Source organism: Corvus hawaiiensis, chromosome 13, assembly GCF_020740725.1.
Source record: "Corvus hawaiiensis isolate bCorHaw1 chromosome 13, bCorHaw1.pri.cur, whole genome shotgun sequence".
In the NCBI taxonomy this organism is placed as follows: domain Eukaryota; kingdom Metazoa; phylum Chordata; class Aves; order Passeriformes; family Corvidae; genus Corvus; species Corvus hawaiiensis.
Genome location: NC_063225.1, coordinates 13,057,859 through 13,083,560, shown reverse-complemented (window position 1 = coordinate 13,083,560; position 25,702 = coordinate 13,057,859). Strand labels below are relative to the sequence as shown.

Genomic DNA, 25,702 nt, shown 5'->3' with positions numbered 1-25,702 from the left:
AGAATCTCTAACTGTAAACTGGGAACAATCTTGTCTGCATTCCATATGTACCATCAGATAAAACCCTCTGGAATATAGCTGCAGTTTTAAACGCTCTTTTAGCTTTGCAGTTTCTGCTTGAGCAGCTATTCTTTACTGATTGCTTTGATGGTAAAGAATCTCTTTTTTTTTTTTTTTTTTTTAGCTTTTGCTGCAACTTGCTGCAAATTCATTGCTGTATATCCTGTAACAGCCCTGTGAAGGTGTTGTTCATCACTATTCTCCAAATGAACAGACATAAAACTAGAACTTTTTTATTGTTGCTCAGCTCTACACTTTACTTACACTCTTGTTCCTACCGTGGGCAAAGAGAAGAGTGCCTGCAACTGATTTTCCTCTTAGCATTCATAGCTTGGTGCTAGCTTCTCTGAGCAGAGGGCTGTACTAGAGCTCTCCTGAAATCCCTTCCAGCTAATGTTGTTTTGATTCCATACTGCTTGAAAGATCCCAGTCTGGCTTGTGTGGGGGACATGTGCCTCCACACTGGTATGCTGAGTAGGATATCTGAAGGATAAAACTATTCTTTTCAGAGGTGCGTGAATCGGACAATATCATTCCCTTAAAAGCTGATGTTTGCAGTCTGTGATTAGGGAGAAGCCAGCTGGAGCACAGCAGTTACTGTAAAGCCAGAGTAGTTCTTTGACCTTCTGTTTTCTCACTCGACAGACTTGTAGCAACCAGTAAACATTCGACACCACTGGCAAGAAACAAAAGATGGAGACTGGTAATACAATTTGGCTAAGTAAAGCAGTCTCCTACCAGAATATTCCAAGACTTTCTTCTTTGCAATTTCTCACTCGGTTACAATAGTTATTTTCAAACTGTATTTGTAGGATGTTAATGCATAGTGTTTGCAGCTGAAATTAAAATGTAACTGCAGTGTTCTGTGGGAACAGAGATGGCACAGTTATCCCTCAGACAAGCTTTTAGTCTGCTTAAAGATGATGAGGAGAAAATGAGCCTCAAATTCAAACCAAGAAGAAAAAAGCTGAGGGCAGAGCTTGTAATAGTAAAGTGAGACTAAGTGCACCTTATGGAAGTTGATTTGTAATTGGGGTTTTGAGTTTCTTTTTTCCCACACTGACTTGCTGGCTGTCCTCTGAGTACCACAGACGACATGACCCATGCTGTAAGGGTAACTTCACAGCATAGTTCACAGGCTTTGGAGGGGAGGCACAGCAAGAAATCAAGTGTGGATGTATTCGGGGAATCTGGAACCTAGTAACTTGTCTGAAGGAAGGAAGGAAAGGGTGATGTGAGGAGAAAAAAATGAATGGAAGTGTGCCCTCCTGTATGCTAAGGGCAGCCCCAGGTGCATTTCTGCACAACTCTGAGTTGCCACTGGCTGCCAGAGTAGTGTAAGATCATGGGCAGTGTCTCCTTGCACTGGATGTTAAGAGTTCTTTAAAACCAGGAGGGAATGTCTCTTTCAAATAAAAAGTGACATGGTGTGAGGTGAAATGCTCAAAATAATTCTTTCTCAGCACAAGGGAAATATGCTTTCTGATATCTGTTGATTTTGATGTTCAGAGAAAACCACTTTTTCTGAAAGCAGTTAACTCCATGAATATTAGCAGCTGCTTTCAGTGTGACTAGAGGGGGTTTTAAATACCTCAACAACCACCCCAGTGGTCTTTTCTCTCAAGTTGTACTTTGTGTTGGCCTTCAAAAAACTTTTTAAAAATAACTAAAGACATAATTGAAAATCAAGCTATTAAAAACACCATGCAGGTTGAATTTGATGGAACAAATTCTTGAAATAACGAAACATTGATTATATACTTTTCTTGCATCTGTAAAAGGATTATGAGAAATATTAAGCATTTTCAAGTATTAGCTTGCATTTTCCTTTGCAAACATAATGTTTTATACTGAAAGTCATCAGTAACAGCTGAATAACTGGCTGCCTTGTCAGCAGATGGCCTTCAGGCTCTGAAGCCTTTCATATTCAGCTTAACACTCATACTTCACATCCTACTGATGCCTTTGTTTTACACTTTGTGCCAGTTGAGGATACAGATGTATCTGCCACAGCTCCCTGAGAATGTGGCAAAGTTACGTTGCAGTTCCTGAAGGCATCTGTCTTTTGGATGAGCACTCCTAGAAGGCTTTTAACTCGGACTAGGAGAAGAATTCGGTGTTACTGCCTTTCTGGAACATACAGGCAGCTACAAAGAGGATGAAGGCTTTACCTTCACAAGGGTCCATGAGTGCAAGTTGCATTGGGAGAGTGTTCAAGTCAGGTAAGAATTTTTTTTTTTTTAACTGTGAGAAAAATCAGTGACAGGGAAAAACCTCCCAGGGACATGGGAGAGTCCCATCACTGAAGGTTTTCAAGATGTAATTGGACAGGATGCTAGATGTATAATCTATGTTTCATTTCCCATGAAGTTGAACCAGATGATCTTTTGAGGCGCCTTCAAACCTTGGCTGTTCTGTGCTTCTATGTATTCAGCTTTGCAACAGTGAAAGGACAGGGACTTTTAGTCCTGGCACAAACCAGGTTGTATTAAGTTAAAAATCTGATAAGAAGAAAAGGCAAATGCACAAGCCCACCATGCACATCTTTCTCTCAAAGTCTGCATTTGATCCTCCTTTTACACTAACAAATATCCCATAGGTCAATGTTTTCACTTGTACAAGTGATTCAACTTCTTCGTGGAACTTGGAATGTCTTGGAACGTCAGCTTGTGCCGAATGCTTTTTCCTACTGCACTGTTTAGTTAGTCTTCAGTGGTGAGTCTTAAGTGCATGACAGTAAAAACAGCTGCCTTGTTTATTCAAATTATAGCTTCTAGATAGTAAAGATGATAAGTTTGTGTGTTCAAGCAAAAGCTGTTCTAGACAGGACGAAAAAGACCAATTGCTTGTGAAAATTAGATTACAGTGAAAGTGTATGTTCCCCACAGCTGTGGCCTCTTGCTAGCGAGATTTCTGTAACATAGATCATTGAGTGATGGATTTTGTTCAGCTCTTTAATAAAAGTACTACTATATTCTAAATTTGCATGTTCAGGTAGAAAAAAAGTCAGTGGCTAACACTATTTTTTTTTTCCCCCACAGATGCAACAATGATTCTTTGGACTTTTGCAATTTCTAGTCCTTGAGCAATTAATTGTCCTGTACCGTTTGTCTGCCAACATACTTTTGACCAGAGAAATACAGCAAAAGCAAGCACTTGTCAGCTTCTGTGCTTCTTCCTTGTGTGCTTGAGGGCTGTATTTACTCTCATAGTAACCACACTGAGCATGACCTCAAAGATCCCATGAATTGCAGTCTACTAAAATAGCTTCCCAGGCTGTAAGCACAGCCCATGTTTCTTGTTGGTACATGTGGCTGCAATAATCCCAAGCATTGCTCTCTCCAGCTGATTCCTGTCACAAACATCTTTAGATTTTTCTCCCAAATAACTGGTAAAGAATATCTCTGTGGGACTTGCAAGCACCTCCAGGATCTACCAGTTAGACACACTTTAATCAGTTACTTGTGTGTTCTGTAAGAATATATCTTCTCTAAGGCTGCTGTATGTTAGGGTGGGTAGTTGTACTGGCTCAAGCCACAGGTACAGCCAGCACAGTGACAAAAAAATGGATGCGTGGGCAGGAGTGTAAGATGAGTGCATAAAATACTTTTTCCTTGTACTGTCCTGGCTAATATTTCTTTCCTGCTCATGTTTTCTATCTGTTTAGTAACATCACTTTTCAACTTCCACAAAGTTTTTCAGTTTTTCCCTAAGAGTAGAGGAAGCAAGGAATAGAACAGTTCATTGACCTCTCATAGGAAGAAACCTGCAACCACATCTTATTTGCTTGGATTCTTATTCCTGTCTGGTCTCATTTTGATATACCTCCCTATATTGGGCAATTCTGTCCAATCTGGTTGTGTTACAGGTCTGGCATATTTCCCTTCACATGATTTCTCCAGATTGCAGAGGCCAGACTTACCTAATGGTTTCTTATATGGAAACTATTCCAGACCTTTCATTTTATATTTTTTATTAATGCCTTCCAGATCTACCTCTTTGGGATGCTGGGAACAGAAGTGTGCAGTGTTCAAAGTGGGGTAGAGCTATGCATTTACACAGTGGCACAAGATTTTTTTTTTCTTCTTTTGCAGATTTCTGACATATCTATTGCTTTCTGACTGCTGCTGAGCAGTGAGCTGACTCCTGAATAGAACCAAGGTTATCATAACCTCAAGATACCCCAGTGGTAACAGTTAGCTCTGGTTAGCAATAGTTAGTGTAATTTTGTGTGAATTATACTGATAAATAAAAGGGCAAATGAAACTCAGCATTGTGAAGCTTCCCTGGCGGTTCATCTGCAGCCATACTTGGTACCATCCATAAACTTTGCCACCAGTCTCCTTTCCTCCTTTTCCTGTAGTCTATGAATACAGTGAGCAGCACGAGTCATGGTGTAGGCTTATATGACGTGACTTATGAAATAATGATTGCACTATATCAAGACAACCTTTGAGATTTTGACAAGCTTATTTGGTTTTTATTAAGAAGGAAGGTCATCTTTTCTGTAAAGCCATGCTGATTGACATTAATTTAGTATTCTGTTTGAATCTTTACTGCTGATGGGTTTTCCAGTCTCCTAGGACTTAAATGCCAGAGTAGTGAAGCTCAGATTGGAAGCTGAGAGCTTAGTCAATCTTAGATCTTGTACAGAAATTATCTTTTGCATAGGCTTGGTCTAAATGCTGCAATCTCCCACCACTGTTGCTATGAAAATTTCATTGTCTCTAAAATATATTTCAATTTCTTTCAACTACAGAACAGAAATATTTACTGAATGTTTCTGGCTCTATTTGACCTGCAGAACTTAGTTTTAAAACGAGATAGCATTAAAGCATCTGCTCAAGTTGGTAAAAGAAGCATTTTTATATATGGTCTTACATGTTTCTGTTTTTGTGCTAAGAGAGCTTGTCTGGACATTACACATCCTCAGAGTTCTCTTTGCTTGTAAGAAGCTGAACAGAATTTTCCCCTCAATATTCAGCAGAGGAGCTTAACAGAACCAGAGCAGCTGTGAAAAATGGATTCTTTCATAGGAATGATGCTTCCCATGCATAGATGGGAAGATGGGCTGCATTTCATGTGTCTGATGCCAGCATACTGACGCTGCTTTGGCAGGCCAGGGAGTTGTCAGTCTTCATCTCTGTTTGCCTGTTGTATTTCAAATGGTTCCTTTGATCCTGCCATGTGTTTTGAGGTTCTCACTGTGACACCCAAAAGGCTACGGTGTGAAAATAAGAAACCAAAGCCCCAGTGAACTATTTTGAACTTCAGCTCAGCAGAGGCTCAGCAAACATCAGTTTCTTACTCTTGTGCTGTTCTGCCCAAACATTGTAACTGACTGAAAGGGCCCTAAAATTAATGTAAGTTTTAAATTCACCCTCTGCAACTCACATTTTTATACACACTTGTTGTACATTTGAAATTGCTGAGGCTTCAATAAATCATACAGGATATACTCATGGAAAGCATCATTCCTATAAAAGAACCATTTTTTCTCAGCTGCTCTCCTTCTGTTAAGCTCCTTTGCTGAGAACTATGGGGAAGATTCTGTTAAGCTTTTAAAAAGCAAGTAAGATCAAAGGAAATGACTTACTAGTTCAGATCAGTGGTCTATCAAGCCAAATTGATTGTCCTTTCCCCCTTACAGGTCCCTCCCTATCTATGTTGGTTTTTTTAAAAATAAGAACGGTTCAAAAGTACTGAGTGAACCAGTTAAGGAAAAAGAAGCAGGGGGAGGGGTGGGAAGAGGATGTGCTTCCACCGAATAGCAGCAGAAAACCAGCAAAGGCTGTTGAAGACACCATTTTCTCCATCTTACAATGTTAGCAGCTGTTAGTCATTGGATAACATTTTATGGATGATCTGTGTGATGCAGAACAGTTCTTCAAACTGTGCTCTGGCAGCTATTTCATGTTGTCCATCCCAGTAGCTGCACACAGAATATTGTGGGGGGAAGGAGGGTTGCTGGTATTTGTGGGTTTGGTTTTATATTTTTTGTGTTGCAGTGACATTTCTTTAGTTTGACAAAGGCAGCATTCTCTTGGTGGCCATGTGCATTGTAAGCATGGCAACTGCAGCAACAGAGTAGAGACCTAAATAAGAGAAGTTCTAATACATGCTGCTTTTGAAGTCTTCACATTATTCCATGTTTAGCAGAGGTGTTGGAACTAGAGATACTTAGTACAAGTTAATACAAGCTTTTGGTGATTTTTTTTTTTTTTTTTTTTTAATGTTGCTGGAATTCTGGTATCAGTCACGTCTAGATTTTGGAAGGAAAGCCTTATAAATATGATGTGTATCATTATTTATTATTTCACTCTGGTTCTGTCCACTTTTCTCTAGTGTGCCCAGGAGCAGTGGCTTAGAGTAGGCTTTTCTTCTCCTAGTCAACTGGACCTTGCTAAGATAAATATGATGAGCAAAGGGGAAGCAGGATTAAGCAGGAAAATAATCTTTAACATGTGAGTTTCAGCGGCTGTGTATAATTTTCTGACAGATTTCTTGGTCTGTTTCCCTCTACCATGTTGTGAGTGCAGCTCCCTTTCCTTTGCTTTTAAAGAATCACTGGTATTGGTGTGGGCTCAAGGAGTGAGTCTCTGACCAGCTGCTCTCAGTTCCTGTTTACGCAGGTGTTGCACTCAGGTAAGTGGTTTTGGGTGCACCAGTGGTGGCATCCTTTGTAGGCTGAGGACCAGGGCTGAGCCTTTACTGTATGTGACGTCATGGTTTGGCCATCAGGTTCTGCTGCACTTCCCACGGTGGCTTTGTGGGGTGGAAAGCCACTCACAGCCAGCAAATGTGCCCTATCTTACTGTTCCAGCACAGAGTAATGGGTGGCATTTGTGGGCCAGGTGCCAGAGAAACAGGCCATGCAATCAGCACTAGGTGCTTGTATACCCTGGTGATTGTGGCAGGCCCTTGGCCAAGGAGGACAAGGCTGCTGCTCTGCTTCACCTGTGCAGGCAATGGGTCCAAACAGAACTGCAGTGATCTCATCTAGAATCTGAGCTGCTATTTTGGGAAATAAATTCTTCCACTAGGTCCAGATTCTGAAAAGTAGAAAAACAGTGTGGATGGAACATGTTAATCCTACTTTGCCCCAAGATTAATTGTTGTCATGTGCTATTGTAATTTTAATGCCATAATTTCTACCTTCTTAGAAAACAGATGTCCCTCAGTCTGACTGGCTCAGTTACAGGATTTTGCCTTGCTCTGTTAACTATGGCATTGCTGGAACATACACCTCTCTCCTCCCTCTGTAAGAACTTAAGTTGCGGACTTGAGGCATCGTTTTCCCTTCCTGATCTGATGTTGTTTCTTTCTTGGATAATCTGAGATGACATGCTTTTTGTTTGATATTAAGAAATCATAGTAGTCTTTGTGCTAGAAAATCAGGAATTCTGAAGTGGAGTTAATGGGGATCGTTAATGGCTCAGGTCTAGAGGAATCTTTCTTCTGAAGTACCAACTTGTTTTCATTCTGTTCTGTATAGTGGAATGCCTTGCCAGTTGATTTGGAAGCTTTGGGGGATTGTGTAGACAGGCAATCAGCTTTTCCTGGTTTCTTGCCAGGACATGTGTTACTGCAGAGGACCCATACCAGTTCCCTAATCCACCTGTAATTTCTTTTTACTTTTTGCTTTATCCTGCTGGTCTATATGAAGCAGTAGTGGAACAAATGGGTCAGTTCCTGAGTTTGAGCTTTGGAATACTACGAACACTGCAAAGAAAATGAAGTCACTGCCTGAAGATAGTTCCTATTTTCATTTTAAACCAAATGCGTGTTTTAGCTATTGCTTGTGGGTTTTTTGGGGAGGTGCTAGGATTTTTGTGTTATGTAGACTTTTTTAGGTAAGGTGGTTTTTTTATGTGAACATATGACGGGTCTGTTATAAACCGTAGGTAATTATCATAGAATCATAGAATATCCTGAGTTGGAATGGACCTACAAAGATCATCAAGTCCAACCTGTGGCCCTGCACAGGGCACCCCAAAATCCCACCATATGCTTGAGATTGTTGTCTAAACACTCCTTGAGCTGTGGCAGTGTTGGGACTGTGACCACTGCCCTGGGGAGCCTGTTCCAGTGCCTGACCACCCTCTGTGGGAAGCACCTTTTGCTAGTACCCAGCCTAAACCTCCACTGACACAGCTCCAGCCCATCCCTCAGGTCCTGTCACGGAGAGCAGCGATTGGTGCTGCCCTTCATGAGGAAGCTGCAGACCCTGGTGAGGTTTGACCTCAGGATGGCTTCTCACCTAGACTTTTCACCATCTCTGTTGCTCTCCTTTGGATGCTCTCTAATAGCTCCAGATCATTCTTGTATTGTGACACCCTAAACTGCCTCCAGGACTTGAGGTGAGGCCGCAGCAGTGCAGAGCAGAGCAGGACAATCACGTCCCTCACCCAGCCGGCGATGCTGTGCCTCATGCCCCCCCGGATGCTGTTGGCCATCCTGGCTGCCAGGGCACTGCTGACATATTCAACTTGCCATCAACCAGGACTCGCAGGTCCCTTCTCACAATGCTGCTCTCCAGCCTCTCATTCCCCAGTCTGTCCATACATCCAGGGTCGCCCCATTCCAGGTTTAGAATCCAACACCTGTCCTCAAACTTCATACGGTTGGTGATTCCCCAACTCTCTGAATTGTCAAGGCCTCTCTGTAAGACTTGTCTGCCTTCTGCCTTTGAGGGAGGCAATAGCTGCTCTTAATGTAGTATAACTGGCAAACTTACTTGGTATCTCTTTGAGTCATATGTCCAAGTCATTTATGAAGAGAACTGGGCCTAAACAGAGGCACATGTGTTCGTTAAGGGAAAGTAGTCAGCCCAGCCAAGAATTCCTTCTGTCATGGTGGTAAATAGTGGAGAATGCGTTATCTGCCATAGGTGTTGTGTGTGGGGCTCCTCTGCTGCAGGGGTGGTGGTGGGACACTGCTGGAAAGCCAAGCCAGTACAGGTCACTGCTGTGATCCACCTGCTTTTTCTCCTGTCATCGCTTAGGTCTGGTGTGTGTGGGAGCTGCTAGCAAAGCTGTCAGTAACATGCTAGTGGGGGAACTCCTGATGCAGGCATGCTTATTTGAGAGTAAGTCTTCACAAACCAGACTGTTCTGATATAATTATTCAACTAGAAATAAACCAATATAGTTATTTTCTACTCAGAATTAGTCCTTATACAAAACAGAGCAAAAAATAATGTTTGGTGAGGTTTTTCCTGTGTTTTTTTGCATTTGCTTTCCACAGATAATTAACTTGGCAATTTTGCGAGTTTCTTAGCTCAAAACTCCTAGAGTTGAAATCACCCCAGTTGTGAATTCACCGGTTGCATTTCTAAAGTTAGAACTTGCCTTACTAAATTGTTACTCTTGCTTCTAAAACCAGATGCTGTGATTAAATGTTGCTGGCAGTTAATGGAATTCAAAATCTTGAAGTGTATATGGAGGCAAAGAATAACTGGGTTTATCCTGGAATAATCTTTCTTATCCTTCAAGGACAGAGGAGGGAGTGCATTGAGCTGAACCAGTCCTGCTGTACTGTCTGTCATATAGAATATTCAAGGGGTCAAGATCTGTTTGAATGGACCTTGAAGGAAGATTTACCCTTGAATTTGATAGAAAAGGAAAATAATGATAAGATCATTGGGGAATGGTTGGACCTTTCTTCAGGACACAATGTAAACCAAGAATATTTTGTTTTGTTTTCTTTAGTACTTTGTGTCCTTGTAGGTGTGAATGATTTTTTTTTTTCTTTGTTACCTTTTTAAAAAGAAATACTAAGTCTGGGCTGTCCTTAAGGTAGTAGCTTGGGAATAACTCAGTGATTTTGATTTCTCAGGCCTTTGTTAAATTGCCTTGATGGAATACATTTTGAATTGATTTTAAACAGTGGGGTTTGCTCCAGTGATGCTGGTCCTTATCTGTGGAACTTTTTAGGATGGTTGAGTTAGATGAGACTTAAATTTCTGATGCTTTTAAAAAAAAAGGAAAAAGATTTCTGAACAACACAATAGGACAAGGACATATATTTCTTTCAGATGACCTGATCTCAGTGTTTTATTCATTTTTGTACACCGAGGCCTATTCTGGATTTTGTCTGCCTTCACTTTGACAGTAGCTGTTGCAGAAATTTGCAATGATTATTTACAATGTTATGTGCCTTCAGGTAAGTGAATGGTTTGGGTTTGACCTAATCCTACTTTGCCTCTGAAATTTTTGTGAGTACTAATGATTCTGTAGAAAAAACCTGCAGTAGACAGACTTCTATAAAGAAAATTCTCCTGGGATCACTGTTCTAAAGATGGCATTTGCTTGCATTCTTATTCCTATTTCATGGGGATGAATAATTCAAAGTGATTATTGATTTCCCTTCCTCCTCTCACCACACCCCCACCCCTTTTTTGTTTTCCCTCTCTTGTTTCATCTGAGCAAGATCTTTGCAGGAAAGCATGTGCTGCAGTGCTGGTCTTATCATACAGGAGAGCATAAACCCGGGAGGGAATAGTGCCTGAAATGGATGTCCTGTTTGATCCATGTCTAAAGAACATTTGCATATTTCTCTTACTTTTTCTTTTTCTTGACTAAGCAGATCTTATAAGCAGAAAGTGTCTAGAAACCATGACATCCCAAATATGCACACAATTTACTAGAACTAGTTTGCAGGGACTAATGTTTTATCTCTTTAAATTTAAAATATGCCTGAAAGAGCAATTTCTGTTCTGTAATCATAGCGTATGGTTATTTCTGTGGTATCTTTGCATGTAGTAGTAACTAGATCATGTCACTGTTAGTTTTTCCTATAATTTTTAGCTTGTCTTCAAACCTGGATCCATTGTGAGAGAAGCCTCCAAACAATGCCTGTTAAATCTGCCTGAACCTGACAGGTAATGGGTTCTGCAGCCTCACAAAATGTGGCAGAACTGTTTTGCATTGCTTACATAAAAGTGTCTGCATGTCAACATCTCGGTTTCCAATTCTATATGTTACACAAAAAAACGAAGCACTTCTGATGGTTTCATTAACCCCTGGTATGGGTTAATAAAAATGTACCTCTTTTTAAGCAAGTCATCTCCAGTCAATGTTACAGCCATATAAACATGGAAGTATATCCAGAGTGTTGTCAACCTTCTCAACTGTATGTTGTCTTGGCAATTTTACTTGTGCCACTGCCAGTTCTAAATTCTATTCTATCCTCTCTCCAACCTTCCTTTTGGTTTCTCTGCCAGGCTTAGCTCCTGCCTGCCATTTGCAACATGCTCATTTTTGCCACTGATGCCTGTTGTCTCTCTCTTAGGATCCTGCTGTGATTTTTGTCAGAGCTGTCCTACCAGCTCCCTGTCTGTAGAGCATCATGGCATTTGCTACCTGAATAACAGGCAGGGTACCTGCTGAATTGGTGCCTCTGGACTGATGCTGTTCTCCATAAGGGTGTTAGCAGCCTTTGTGCCCCTGTCCAGGCCTTGGAAACAGTTAAAAGAGCCGGTTCCCAGGAATCCATTTTTGGGGCAGCTGGTACCTTTTACAACAGGTTACTGTCTGGTTCAGAGCAAGAATGTGATCTGAGGCAGTTTGGAAGGAAAAAATCCCCTCTGCACGAAGAGGGATCTTGCACCAGGATTTGGCTCATGTAGCTTCTCTCACATTGCCTTGGTTGCATTTCTTCCTTACTTTCAGTGACGGATCTGGCTTGTCCCTTCTCCTTTGCTCTCTTGTCTGATGGGAAATGTGGGAAGTTTTGCTGTGTCTATGGGTGCCTTCATGTGCTGGTGCTGGCCCAGCTGGCTGCTGAGAAGTACAGCCAACTCCAACACTGGCAGAAGGCATGGTAGATGTATCCTGCTTCTTGGAAATGCTTTTGGAGAAGTCTATCCTTGAACTCAGAATAATTAGGAAAACACTAGGGTTTTGTCCCACTGTCACTAAGAAATCACTGGGATTTGATCCTGGTCCCCCTCCCTCTCTGCCATCCTTCTGGGTGCTAAGGAGCCGTGCTGCACTCATACAGGAACACACTGCTGTTCTCACTGTGCTCCGGTATTTGCCTCAGTCCCTCTTTTCACATTCCTTCTGGCCTTTTAGTACTGCTTGTGTTTGCTCCAGTTTTACAGCCTTGATTTATAAACCTCTTTATCCTTTCCACCGAGAGTTCTAGACAGGTCATCTTCCATCGTTTTCCCTAAAGGTTTGCAGTTGCTGAGTTAAATTAGGATCACCATTTTTAAAACCTTCTTTTCTGGGGCAAGAAGGACCGGAATGTTGCTACTGAAAACTCACAGGGTTCATGAATTTGTTTAAAGTAGGAATTGGAAAAGAGGCTGGTAGCAGGTGCTGACAGTCTCTCTGGGCCTGCACTAGGGATGCTATTACCACAAAAGTAAAACCTTACTTGGAGAAGAAAATGATATAAAACTAAGCGGAATGGATGACTTGGGCTCTCCACCTTTAAACTTGTAAAAATTCCACATTAGGGCCGCTAATTCTCAATAGCTCAGATAATAATTACTCCTTAGGCCCAGAAGCATCAGAAAGGTGAAAACATCATTTTCAAATTAAGGAAGAGAAGCCTAAATATGTAACTGTATTGTTATAGATAACAATAATAATAATAATATATAACTGTGCCTGCAAAATTACATGAAAGAATTAAATACTTTAGGGATCAAAGGTTCCTTTAAATAGAACTATACCAACAACCAAAGAGTTGTCACTGCATTTCAGAAATGGTTATTTAAAAATAAGAAAACTTGAAAAAAGTGAGAAATACCTCTTTGGTCAGAATTTAAGCAACCATACAGATTAAAGAGATATAAATACCTGTAAATAAGAAAGGAGATAGGAAGACTCATTAAACAGTTGCAGAGAAAGATGCAGTATTCAGCAAAAATGAGTATCCTTTAAATACATCCTAGTAAAGCCCATAGAAAAGAGTAAAAATTGCTGTACCTAGACAGAAATGAAGATAGTTAAGAGGATTTTAGAAGTGATTTGCCAAAGACTTGAAAAAGTCATCAGTTTGTTTGTTTGAAAGCAGATAGCCTGCCAAAGTCAGTAACTGGATAGTCAAAGCAAAGAAATCTTCCAAGAGGGCAAATGCAAACAAATCCTTGTGCTTCTTGGCAGTTTTTTTCTGTCCACTGTGCTGTGGGGAGAGTTTAATGCCTCTGCTCTTGCACATGCTGTGATAGCCTTGTGCAGTGAGAGCTTGGAAGCTGGGATGCAGAGCTAATGGAGAGGTCAGAGTTCTGTGCACTCAGAACTCTGCTTTTCACACAGAGGTGTGGGGAAATAAATATATTTTACTCAAATTAATAACTGGGCTGTGTCTGGGTCAGGCCATGGTTATTCTTTGTCCCAAGGCTTTCAGAAAATAGTATATTCTTCATTAGAATCTCTTTTCTTATAAAGCCTTTGGCCTAGAGTTTTTAAGACAACCAGATGTTTTTGAGCTTAAGATGGTAGGCAGTTTGGAGTGTTTGTTCAGAGAAGCATGACCTTTAGACTCATTGTAAGTCTTATGCTTTAGCTGTAGTTTTTGAGATGTCATACTTCATAAAAACACACAGCCTTCACTTATATAAAACTGTTTTAAACACCATAGTAGAGAAAAAAAATGGAGATGTGACCCTGGATCCACCCTAACATTTGAAAATAACAGGAAAACATTTTAAGAACTGACTTCTTATATTTATGCTGGCCTAGAGGAAGACTCTGTCTATAGCTTTTTACTATTTACGATCCAGAACATTCCTGTCAGTGTGATACTGGCTCAGGTGTGTAGTGATGAAATAAGTGTTCACATTTTTAACAGTTTAATTCCATGTTTAATTCCATATCCGAGTCAGAAAGGAATTACGCCTAACATCCCAGGAGGCTTTGTGGCCTTTTCAAAGCCCTGTGGACAGGGAATAGCCCAAAGACAGGATCTTTGTTTCAAATCATAGTTGTCAGTTTGACAAAATGGAAAAAAGTGGTTTGAGGTTTTTTTAGCGTAAGTAGGGAAAAGTTCCCTGTCTCTTTTCTAATTCAATACCTGAAATAAATCTATCCTTGCATCAGAGAATAATAGTGTTTTTAAACTTTCATGTTTGAGTGGTCCTTGGAATTGAACCTCAATGAGCCTCATCTCAGTACCGGTCCTGGTGCCTGGTCTGTGAGGTCCCGTAACTGTCAGATGAATCTCCTGAAGGACTGAAGAAATGGAAATATTCTTGATCATAGGTCTAGGTCTTCCTGGTAGAAGCTCAGTGCCTTTTTTTAGGAACTGGAAGTGCCTTGAAGATCAGTGAGTGCTTTCCTTACTAGTTGCCTTTTGCTTTTGTCAACTATTTTTAGGCTTTGCTAAGTGTTATTTTCTTTAAAAGCTAAAAAGAAAAGATTATCTGCAACTGTTACCTGATCACATGAAGGCAGGAGGGCTGCCTCAAAGAAGATGCATGCAGGAGGCTTCTTAGGCCACTTAAATAACAGGTGCATGGTAAAGGCAGCAGCTGCTTTAAGAACCTCTTCAGTTTTGAGAAGTGTCTTGCTGGTCAAGCAGTACACATATTCCAAGAACTGTGCTTTGTGAAAAGCGCCATACCTCATAAATGACTTTTGCTTTGTAAAAAACCACTTGCAAAGTATAAAAATATGCATTCCAGTTTGCTGGGGTGTGAACACATAACTAAGAGCAGAAAGTGAGAGGGAAACTAGAGACAGTAGATACACCAACCGTCAGACATTAATTTCATAGAGATAGCTATTTCTGATGTAAATTTTCAATAGCAGTTGGAAGATGCTGAATTTTTGTGACTTATAAAGAAGTATTCTGAGGCGAAAGAAAAGAGCATGATGTTGTTGAAACAATATTGTTTCCTTATAAAATAAGATCATGAATGGAAGATAACAAATTAGTCTGTTTATATATTTAAAAGATTTTAATGCACTTAAGGACATCTGGCTAGTTCATGCTTTAAAATGTACTTGCATGACTGTTAATAGGAAGGGATTTTGAAACAATTACTAATCAGGATATGTCCTGATTAGACAGAAAAATCTAATTTTGCTGCTTGAAATAGAATATATCAATATTAAAAAAATCAATACAGAAGGAGATCTTGCTGCTCTGAATATCCTGCTAGGGGCTAAATTTGATCACTGTTGTAGTGGGTGTAGAAAAGGAAAAGGCTTGCAGAGTTGTGTGTCCCCGTGTAAAATGGCCTGGGGTGTATGCCCTTCCTGTGTCTGCAGTCAGAGCTGCCGTTCTGGAGTGCTCTGAAAAATCGACTAATGGCAGTGCAATTTCCAGCGTGGGTCAGTTCTAGACTCAGATTATGTAACCCCTCCCTTCCCTCCTGCACCATTGGCACTGCTCTCTGAAGTGCCAGACATGTCTCAGTGTTGTGGGTTTATTAGGAAAGACCTGAAGAACTGCCCAAGGGATGAAATTGTCCCTGGGCTACCCAGCTGGGCAGTTCTTACAGTGGATGATCTTAACTTAAATATTAAGAAGCCTAGTTTACGTGAAGCAGTAATAGCAAATACATCCTCCTGCTTTGTCATCAGCACTGCTGCAGAACAGCGCCTTTAAGGTGGTATCCTTTGCTCACCTTGTGCATCTTTAAGCTGTAAAAGTGGACTGCACGTTTGGTTTGCAGTCATCTGCATCCCCACCTGCTTACTTGGCTCTTTACTTCTAACTCCTTAGTCATGTTGACTATGCAAAACTCTCCAGCTTGTGTTTTATTGGTAATAGTGGGATGATAAGTATAATGGGTAGTGATAATGACCCCCTCTGTTTCAAAGAATGTCCACTGTGGTGCACAGGGGACTCATAGCATGGAGCTATTTTTTCCATACTTTGTCCTTTGAGAATGTTTTAACCTTTGGTCTTTTAAAATAGGATGTTAAGATGTGTCTATGTTACCTGTCCAAAACATACAGAAATCTAAGATGTTTGATCTAGTGCATTGATTTTTTTTTCTCAGGTTCACAGATATTTGCCAATGATTGACATCATCTGAAAGCTACAGAAGAGAAGGTTCTGGTTTAGGTTTTTTTTAACTTCTAAAACTTAAAATTCTGTGATATTTTTATTTCTGAGCATTCCATTGTGTCAGACAGTCCTAAAATCACTGAGAGGGAGACCTGCTGTGGGGCAGGCAGGACATCTCCAGCTTTCACAGTTAATTCTGGAATCTAGAAGTAAGCCAGCATCATGTGTAAGGCAAACAGGGCAGTGAGAGTGGTTTCAGTTCTTGCTGTGGGAGGAAAAAAACCACTGCTTCCAACTAGCACACCATGGAGTAATCTCTGTATCCCAGTGCTGGACTGGGATGCTTGAGCCCAGCAGAGCAGAAACAAGGAGGCACAATTCTTTGCAAGTGCCTTGGAGCAGGTGCTGATTATGAGACAAGTTGCAAGGTTCTCAGAAAACAATGTTAACATTTATCTGAAAAATGCTGGAAATAGGTCTCCAGAGGTCGAATACCTGCCATTCTTGCGTCACTCATTCGCGTCCACTGTCTGTCCAGTGTGGTCCGAGCTCACCGCTGACCCATCTCTGTGCGTGAGCAGCCGGGCGCTGGTGTGTGGTGCCAGGCACATCTGTCCCCGACTGGGTAGCTGGAGCTGGGTGGAGTGGTTCGTGTCGCTTGTCTTTAACTGGAGGAGCTGCTCTGCAGCTGGAGTCCGACGTGAGGTTTCAGTTTGAGACGCATAAGGCGAAGGCGCCCACGGTGGGATGGGGAGCACTCCTCGGGAGCCCGTGAGGAGTGGCCTGAGAGTGCTGGGAAAAGTGTTCAGCCAGCACCGGTACCCGTGCTGGCTGAGGTTTGACCTGTGTCAGGCATTTCGGAGCGCGGGCCGCGGTTTACCCGTGTCGGGTATTTCGCAGCGCGGGACAGGATCTCGGTGCTCGCCGTTGCCCGGAGATCGAGAGCCAGAGCCGCACCGGGCTGGCCGCGGAGCACCGGAGCAGGCAAAGCCGCCCGTGGGGATGCCCGGGGCCGCCGCCGCGGGCGCTGCGCGGTCCGCAGAGGGTTAAAGCGCCCTGCGCACGGGGGTGGGGGCGCGGCGGCTCCTCCCCGCCACCGTGACACGGCAGCCGCTCGCCGCAGCCCGGGCCGTGCCGGCGCATCCTCCGCGCTCCGGGCAGCCGGTCGGCGTCGCTCCCCGGCCAGGATGGTAGGTGCATCTTCCTTCCCCACCGGCTTGGGGCGAGCAGCGAAGGGTGCCAGGGCGGTCGGGAGTGAGGAGCCCCGGTATCGTGGAGGTTGCGGGATGGAGGCGGCGGCGCTTTGTTCGCGCTCGGATGCTGTTCATTGCTTTGGAAGACGTTGGTCGGCCGGGGAGGAAGGGCCCTTCTGGGGAGGTAACGGGGGATATCGGTGACGGCAAGCGGACCTGTCCGGGCTCTGCGCTCCTGTGCGCGGGCCCGGTGAGTTGCTGGGGCTGCGCAGCCCTGGCAGGGGCGCAGGTGAGGAAACGCACCTGCTCGCAGCGGTCATAGCGGGTGCGGGTTTATTTCCTTGGAATTTCGGGGGGTTGAGGAGGATTAGTAACAAGAGGGGAAGGTGGCTGCGGATGGAGCTTGGGGTTTTTATGATCTGCGGACCTCGCCCCTCCTCAGCTGTTTGTGTTCGAGTATAGGAACAAAACCCAAATTCCCCAGCTGCTCAGCTGTTTGCTGCACTTGTGTCCTTAGCTCAAACACAGAGAAGGATGTATGAAGATGGGTCTAGAGAAGAATCTGGAGAAAGTATTCCGCCTGACAGGAGTTTAAGGAGTCCTGCAGCATTATGTTTTATCCCAGTATGGTCTTCCCTGAAGATGGTGTGCTGCTGGAGAAGGGAGGAGGTGGTACGAGGCATCTCACAGATGCTGCCTTTGGGCAAGGCTTGGCGAAAGACAGTATTAGTGTCTGTATCATCGTTCAGCTCCGTGCCGATGGTGGAATCAGGCTAATGCTAGGCAGGAGGGGGGAGGGTTGTTAAGGTGGACTGTCATGCTATTGATTTGATGGAAGAGAGATAGAGGGCCAGTCTTCTTTTGCAATTTCTCTCTCCTTTGGTGCTGCACACTCGCATATGAGTAGTCTTGAAGTAGCTGAAGTCTGACTTCAAGCTTCACAACACTACATTCTTCCACTACAGGAAACCAAAAAGCATCCAAATGCATCCAGCGAGTGGGGGAGTAAAAAGGGAAGGTTCCTGTAAAATGTGCATGATGCAGCCTTTCTGTGGCAGCAGAGAGAGGAGACGTGGCCAAGCTTGGAGCTGATTTTCATCCATGTAGGCTATAATTAGGGACTTTGTGCTTAAGAAATGAGAATAACAAAATGCTTTCTTTTTCCTAGCAGTAGTCCTTTGTCATCCCTGACCTTGCTGTATTGCCCCTGTAACATGGAGGGATAAGGGGCCAGCTGTCTCTTTATCATTAGCTCTCCTGCATTGCCAGTGGTACTGTGTGATGATGACACTTTTGCAGTCACAGACACATGGGGTTCTATTTTAATAGGGTATCTCTGGTATTTGTTAGTGTTACCACCAGCAAGCTTCTTGTTAAAAGTGTTAAATTATCTGTATGCTAGAGCTGAAATGTGTTGAAGTATTTCAAAATATGGCCTTTTATCTCCAGGGTTCGGAGCTAGAGGAGCAAGAGCATGGTTTAGCACTTTGCACAGACCTGGGTATGTGACCATGAATATCTGTCAGACACTGTTGTTTTGGCTAAGAGGGAAAAAGAGAAGAAGCAAAACCCCATTGACCAGGGAGGGAGCAATGAAAAGAAGTCATTAGTGATGACTAATGATGACCAACAAAAGCTTTCTTAATATTAGAAGAGAGGGGCTGAGAGTGATCAGACTGGGACTGTCAGTGATGTAGGGAGGGGAAAAAGGAGGGAGCTGTAATCAATGTGTCATTGATCACACAGTGAGCTTGGAGGGGAGGAGCATGGCTGCTGCACACTCACACACGCAGAAACACACGCACGCACACACACACTGCGGCAAATTCTGCAGCTGGTGCCTGCTGGCTTGTGACTGCAGAAAAAACAAGCTCCGGTTTAAACTCTCTGATCTCAGAGACGAGGCTGTTTCTATTCCAAGTCGCTCTGGTTCCGCTGTGAAAAGCCCTGCAGGCTGGGCACTGTTCCAGAATGACAGGGATTCCTCTTTCTTCTGATGGGGTAGAGGCCCTTTTGCTGTGTAAGGTCAGTACTCTCTCTGTCTCCTTGATGGCTCCATACTGGTTGGCTGCATCCAGCCCCCGTGTCTGTCCTTACAATTTCTCCAGCAAGTAGTTATTGAATTGGGACACATTTTTTCCTCCCCTCCTTTCCTTTCCTGTGATCTGGCAAGGCCAGGCTGTTAGATCTTCTGCCTTACTCCCATTCTGCAGACAGATAGATGTGTAGCTTTGCAGTAGTTTCTTTCCTGACAAAACAATCCACCTCCTGTCATGTCTTTTTGCCACTCTTCCTCTTGTCTATCGTGCTGGCATACCTTAGTCACATCCTCAGCAGGTGTGGTGGTAAATGGATGATACACTGGATCGCAGGAGCATGGTGAGCAATTGCCAGCGCTTTGGTGAAAGCAGGGAAGCCACGTGTGTGAACAAGAGGTGCAACGTGTCTCAGTCAAAGGGGCATGGCTGGACACCAGGGTAAGGGCAGAAGAGTGGTTCCTCAGCATGAGTTTCTATGGGATGTGGCTTGTGCTCTTTGGACATGTTCAGACACAGACCTTCCTAGGTAACGCCTGGGATGCATCTTGCAAAGAAAGAAGAAACTCCGAAGCAGATAAGGATGCAGTAATACATCCTTGTGATAGGTGTCTGAGTATAGAGATCTTAGTGGGTGCTGCTTCTAGCACAGCCCAGGGTGCTTGCTACAGGCATTATCACAGACTTTCCACTGCTCCTTGATGGGCAGAAGAGAGAGACCTCCAGGTCCTTTAGAGGAGATGAAATGGGAGCCCAAAGCAGTTGAGATAGTCTGGTTAGCACACAGAGACCTGACAGTAGCAGCTACTTTAAAACACAGGGAGTATCTTCCAGCCTTTGTAGTGTTAGTTAGGCAAAAGTACCTGGGGAAGAAAGGGAGGTGATAGAAGCTCTCCATCAACCCAGCAACTGTGTATGGGAGGAAAGAGAGCAAGCTATGTGTAAATGAATGCCTAAAAATTATTCTGGGGAGAATGTACTGAGATGGAAAAACAGGATTTATTTTTCTTTCCCCCCAAAAAGTCATGAACTTTCTGGATTCCAACACCAGCCTAGTAGCTGTTGACAGGAAAGATTGGAGACAGTATTGAGCTAGTTTGGTTCTAACTTCTTAGTTTGTATTACTTTTTCTCCATCCCCTTAGAGGTACTTGGGTGCACAGTATGAATTCCTCTTACAAATAAACCTTCTGTGTTTGCAGTAAATACTTTCCTTCTACTAAAGCATTGAAATTAACAAGCTTCTACCAGTTTTGTGAAAGGTGGTTGAGCAGGCAAGTGATCAGTCAGTGCCCTCATGGGAACAGTGCACATCTGTTTGTCCTGCACTCCCGGCTCGCACACCAGCTGTCAGCACGTGGCTGTGTCTGAGCATGCTGCCACTTGTACAGTTGGTAGTTTTGGCTCACAAGTGGAGCTGAGAGTATGGCAGTGGACAGCAGGGAATATGGAGGAAGCTGGCATTACAGTGGTGGAACAGAGCAGAGTGGACACACAAAAAGCAGTCTTCATTAGTTCATGCCTTGCTGTGCCTAATCTCTATGGCTTGTTTTTACCTTGCTTCACATTAAGAAATGGAGATAAATTTCTACATGTGGTGGCTTTAGTTCAGTGTCCTCTCACAGCTTCCTCTCCAGGATCTCAAAAGTTAGCACTAATGGCACAATTAGTTATGTAACCAGCTTTTCAGGAAATTTCTGTCCTTCTGATGCTTTATTCACAGATGAACATGAGCACTAATCTCCTTGGCTGGCAGATTCTTAGCTCTCCTGAGATCTTGAAGTCTTGCTGGATCGAGCTCTCAAATGTATCGAATAGTACTGGGTTGGCTTTTTTTTTTTTTTTTTTTAATGGGGAGTACAATTTTGATTCATTTCTGCCTTTCTGAAAAGCAGTATTATCCCAGTGTCAGTGTTTGGAAAGAAATTAGTGAGCCCTTTCTTTGCTTTTGAAAGTAAAGGCTTGAGTATTTCCTCCAAGAAGTTGAAGGCTGAGAATCGCCAACCAAAGGAGGCTTGCAAGTCACAGAGGGGCAGGACTCAATATGCATGTCTGTTATCAATACGTGTGTCTCTTTGCACGTGGTACTGTCATTCATGCACCTTCTTGTGAAGCACTGAAGTCTTTGGCAATTTGCTAGAACCTACCTCAGGGCTGTAAAAGTTTAGTGCTGTGTTCCACAACATGCTGTAGCTACAAACAGACTGTGTTTAAAAAGCATGGCAGCATAACTGGCTTCCTCTATTGACTTTCACGTTGAGAAATTCAGTTAATTGCTTTTGCACTTTGCTAACCTTTTGTTTCACTGAGATCTCATCTGTCCATTCTCTATTAAGCTCTAGTGTCAAATTTTTAAGTATTTTAGGAAAAAAAATAGCGGGAAGAAGCCATTAAAAAACCTCCCTTTTGAAAGTTATCTGAGGAATATGGGTCTGTCATCAGGCACTCCAGATGCTCTTAGAAGAGAAATGGGAAGGAGCCAGTGATTTACCTTCTGGGTGACTAGATATATGTTCTGAAAGGCTTGCTAAAAATGGATAAGGGTAAGTTAAGTTGTAGTTCTTAGACAGAAATGCAGACACTACCCAAGCCATGTAAGAAGTCAATGGCCTCAATCAAAAATAACTCCTTTGCACAACAGTAAAGCATTGCACAGGGTGGCTTTCTGTGCCTTTGACCCATGTGGCATCTTTCTGAAGAACCAGCTTGCAGGCTGATAGATATGAGCATAATGTGTGTTTTGGCCCAGTTCTTGGTTGCTAGATTTGCATGGGAGTTTTATTTGTTATGGCTTTTCCTTCTTGCTGTTGGTCCATATTCAAAGGCAAAGACCATTGTTAAGGAAGAGGGAGGCATGGGAGCATGGAAGGGTCCTGTGCCTGCGTGGCTCCAAGGGAACTGAACAAGTGAGAGGCCCTGAGAGAAGTGTTTGAGGTGACAGAGGCCTCTCCTGCTCCTTTTTGTTCTCCCTGGTCAGTAAGTTCAGTCCCTGATTCCACCGTGTAATCTGCAATCTGAAAGGGACCTGACTAGATGGGGTGGCATTGGGAAGCAGGGGCTCCTGTGATGAAATAAGACTTGAGTGAGCTTGTTTCAAGCAGACTGATGGGAGGCAGTGGCTGAGTGGACATGTCACCAGTACCACGAGAGGAAGATGTCCCGGACTATTCTGCTAGAAACCTCCTTGGCTGCTTCCAAACCCCTCTCTCTTCAGTGCTAAAGGGACAGGCCCTGTGTTTGCTGGAAGAAGGGACAGGAGGCCTTGAAGTTTTCACTTTGAAATAACTTTTTGTATCACATTCATTATTGCTGTATTCCAGATTGTAAATCAAATCCCAGGAACCTAGACCTGGGTTCTATCAAGGATCAACTAGATCCAAGAGTGCAAAGTCAAGATGCAACAAAGAAAGTTGTTGGCAGAGGAGAGCTGCTTTTTCTCAAGGGCTGGCAGAATACAGTCCTGTGCTTCACCAACCACCTCAGCCACTTGGAGTTCACAGCTGGTTTAATATCTGTATCTTCATGAAGGCTGACATTCAGCAGGTCATCCTCAAAACAAGCAAGGGAGAGAAGAAAAGCTGCTTGGAATGAGACTGTTAACAGTATGGAATAGGAACAAGGTTTGAAGAGTCCAAACAGTTGCTATCAATCAGAGGCAGGACCCTCTTGCCAGAAATTTGGCATCTCGATAGGCAAACAGGAGGAAATCTCAAGAGTTAATTCCCTGTGTGTGCAGCCATCCTCTCTTTTATACAATTAAGTTCTCCCTGCCTCAGGCAGTTTATTTGTCATATTGATCAGTTGAGAAAGGAAACAAAAAAAAAAAAAAAAGAGAGAGAGAAATGGAACAGATCATTAGCTGTACCTCCAAGTCAGTTAGAGTCAGCATTACCCAGATGCTCCTAAACTAGGAGAAACACGCAGTTTTCTTCAGTCTATGCTATGTTCTGGTTGTAAGAGTATGTGTTCTGGGATGCATATTCTTATTAAAATTAAGAGATAATAAGCTGTCCAACTTTGACTTACAGGAGTCTTCATCTCTGGAGCCTGAAACAGGGTATCTGCCTCAGTGCCAATGGGAGTGGTTTTGTGGAACCTCTGTTTCAGGGACTGGCAGCAACTCCCAGCTGAAGTCCAACTGACACAGAAAGGGGAAACATTAATTTGGTTTCCAAAGGGACCTGCTGTAATGAGTCTGCCAGGGGTTGGTGGAGTGAGGACACCAGATAAGAGGGTGTCTTAAGGTGTGTTTAGGTTTTCTTTCATGGATTTAGCTGGAGACATTTAAGAAGTCACAGCTTCAGCTCCTCACAGCTGGAGGCCATGTCTCTGTGCAGGGCTGCATTCCTGATTCATGCGCATGGCGCACACTGTTCCTCAGCAGAATGATGCAAGGCCAGCATGAGTCAGCAAAGCTGCTGCAGGGAACAGAACATTTTTTTGTGGCCAATCTAGCACCTGGCCAGCTTGGTAGAAGTGGTCACCTTATCCATTATCTCAGTGGTGGTATAACTTCCAGTTGAGGGGCAGTAACTTCTGGAAATACATAAAACTGTTTCCAAAGTGAATATCTGCATCTTCAATTAGTGGTTCTAAAATGGCTGAGCTATCAAATTGCTCCTTAGCATAAAAGTGAGACAGTATGTGCAATTAGGGAGCAATGAGATGGTTGCTATGGTTGACATGATATAGAAATAGAGGTTGCCTGGGAGAGGAGCTGTAGATGGCATGAAAATATCACAGGGAGGAGGGAAGATGGCAAGAACAGGCAAGTGGTTAGCAGGAATATCTCTTGGGATGTGGCAGGTGCCCACAGCCTCCCACACCTTAAGGAATATTTCATCTCCTTCTCTTGCCCTGCTGCTGGTTCGCCTTTGTAGTAAATCCCCAGGAGGCAGTCAGTCATTTTGCAGAGCCTGCTCTTACCTTAAAGCATGATCAGTTCTCCTGGCATGCAGTAACAGTATGGTACGGTGAGTTATGAAATATGTCCAGCATTATACATAAAAGCTCTGCTCTGGCTCCCCTGATGCTCTTGCATACGCTGTGTGCTTCTCTGCTCAGTCCTCTGTGTGCCACACTGCCAAGCTCCCTGTCAGGGCTGGGTGTAATCTGTCACCCTTTTCCTCAGGTACAGAGCCGCACAGCAGGAGACTGTTAGCGCATGTGTGGTCGTATTCTGGAGAGGCTGCTCTTCTACCTTCTTCAATATAACTGGAATATGAGCAATAATGGTCAATATACCATGTGTACCCCAAATTCCCCTCAGTCTGCAACTGGGCTATTAGCTAAAATCAAAGCCAGTATCTGGAGATTTGCCCTTTTTAACAGGCAGAAGTTGGTGTGGGTGTGCTTTCAGTCCGTATAGAATGCTTTGCTTCATAAAGACGTTTGAATTATCTTCCCTCTCTCGGCACACTGCTTTGTGCTTTCCTGTGCTTTGTTTATTCAGTTCCTCCAGATAAGGCACATCTCCTGTTGCACATCCACAGGACTTTATTTCAGTAGTGCTGTGTTTTTAACTGTGTGACTCTGTATCTCAATATGAAAAATCATCAAACACTATTTTGAAATTTTCATAAAAAATAAAAACTGAAAACTCATACATGTAATATTTTCCTGCTCAAACACCATTTACTTCCCCTTTTTTTTCTAGGTGCAGTTTAAAATCCCTCATTTTATGCCTTGGTGCATCTGTGACCTGTTGGGTGATGGTTTCCACTGCTCCACAGGCAGCACACAGCTCTGCCCTGGCCCTCACTGACAGGGGCTCAGCACTTTGCTGCAGTTTCTTGCCTCTCGATTTTCAGATGATTTTCATATTTCCATTAAAAGTGTGTTTCCCTTTACTGGAACACAATGAGTTTCTCTGAGAAAATCACTAAAGATCCTCTTAAAGGGGATAGATTTTTTGATTTAGCCATTGACAAATAAATATTTGTCTACTTCTTCAGAGTGTTTGAAGACCTAAAAATAGAAAATGTATGAAATAAATCTTTACAGTAGACTTTTTCAGACCATGAGAGGCAGAACACTTGCTGCTGGACCACAAAGCACTGTCTGAAGCCAGTTCCTCATCATTCTCAGCTACTGAATCACACTAGCAAGCTAAAACTACAGCACTTTCCCAATAATCTTATGAAAATAAGTAGTTACTGCAGACATCACATGTTGTGTGAGGAGGGAAGGAGACTGTGGGACGGCCCTTTTCCTGTGATCCCCAGTGATCTGGCTAAGCCCTTTGCTCTGCTCATCTCTGGAAAAGCAACGAAGAGCTGGATGTGCCCAGAATTTCTGGGACCTGCTGCATTTCCTTGGGCTCTGGAAGGCAGTGGTTAGGCACCAGTGTGCATGGCAGCCACCCACCTAGGACTCAGAATCTCTCTTAGCCTTTTCTGGGGGATTTATGCCTGTACTCCTCACCTGGTGTCTCTCTACTTAC

General features: G+C 43.2%; 1 protein-coding gene across 3 annotated transcripts in view; it reads left to right on the top strand.

The window, feature by feature from the left end:
• The window catches only part of MAP1A (microtubule associated protein 1A), a 56,504-nt gene that overhangs the window by 7,080 nt on the left and 23,722 nt on the right, over positions 1 to 25,702 (top strand). Inside the window, exon 1 of one of the 3 annotated variants that reach the window (XM_048317496.1) lies at positions 17,135 to 17,222. The exons of the other annotated variants lie outside the window; for them this stretch is intronic. The gene's annotated coding sequence lies outside the window, so the exon portion shown is untranslated. Of the gene's footprint in view, positions 1 to 17,134; positions 17,223 to 25,702 lie in introns of those variants that run through there. 3 annotated transcript variants of the gene reach the window in all.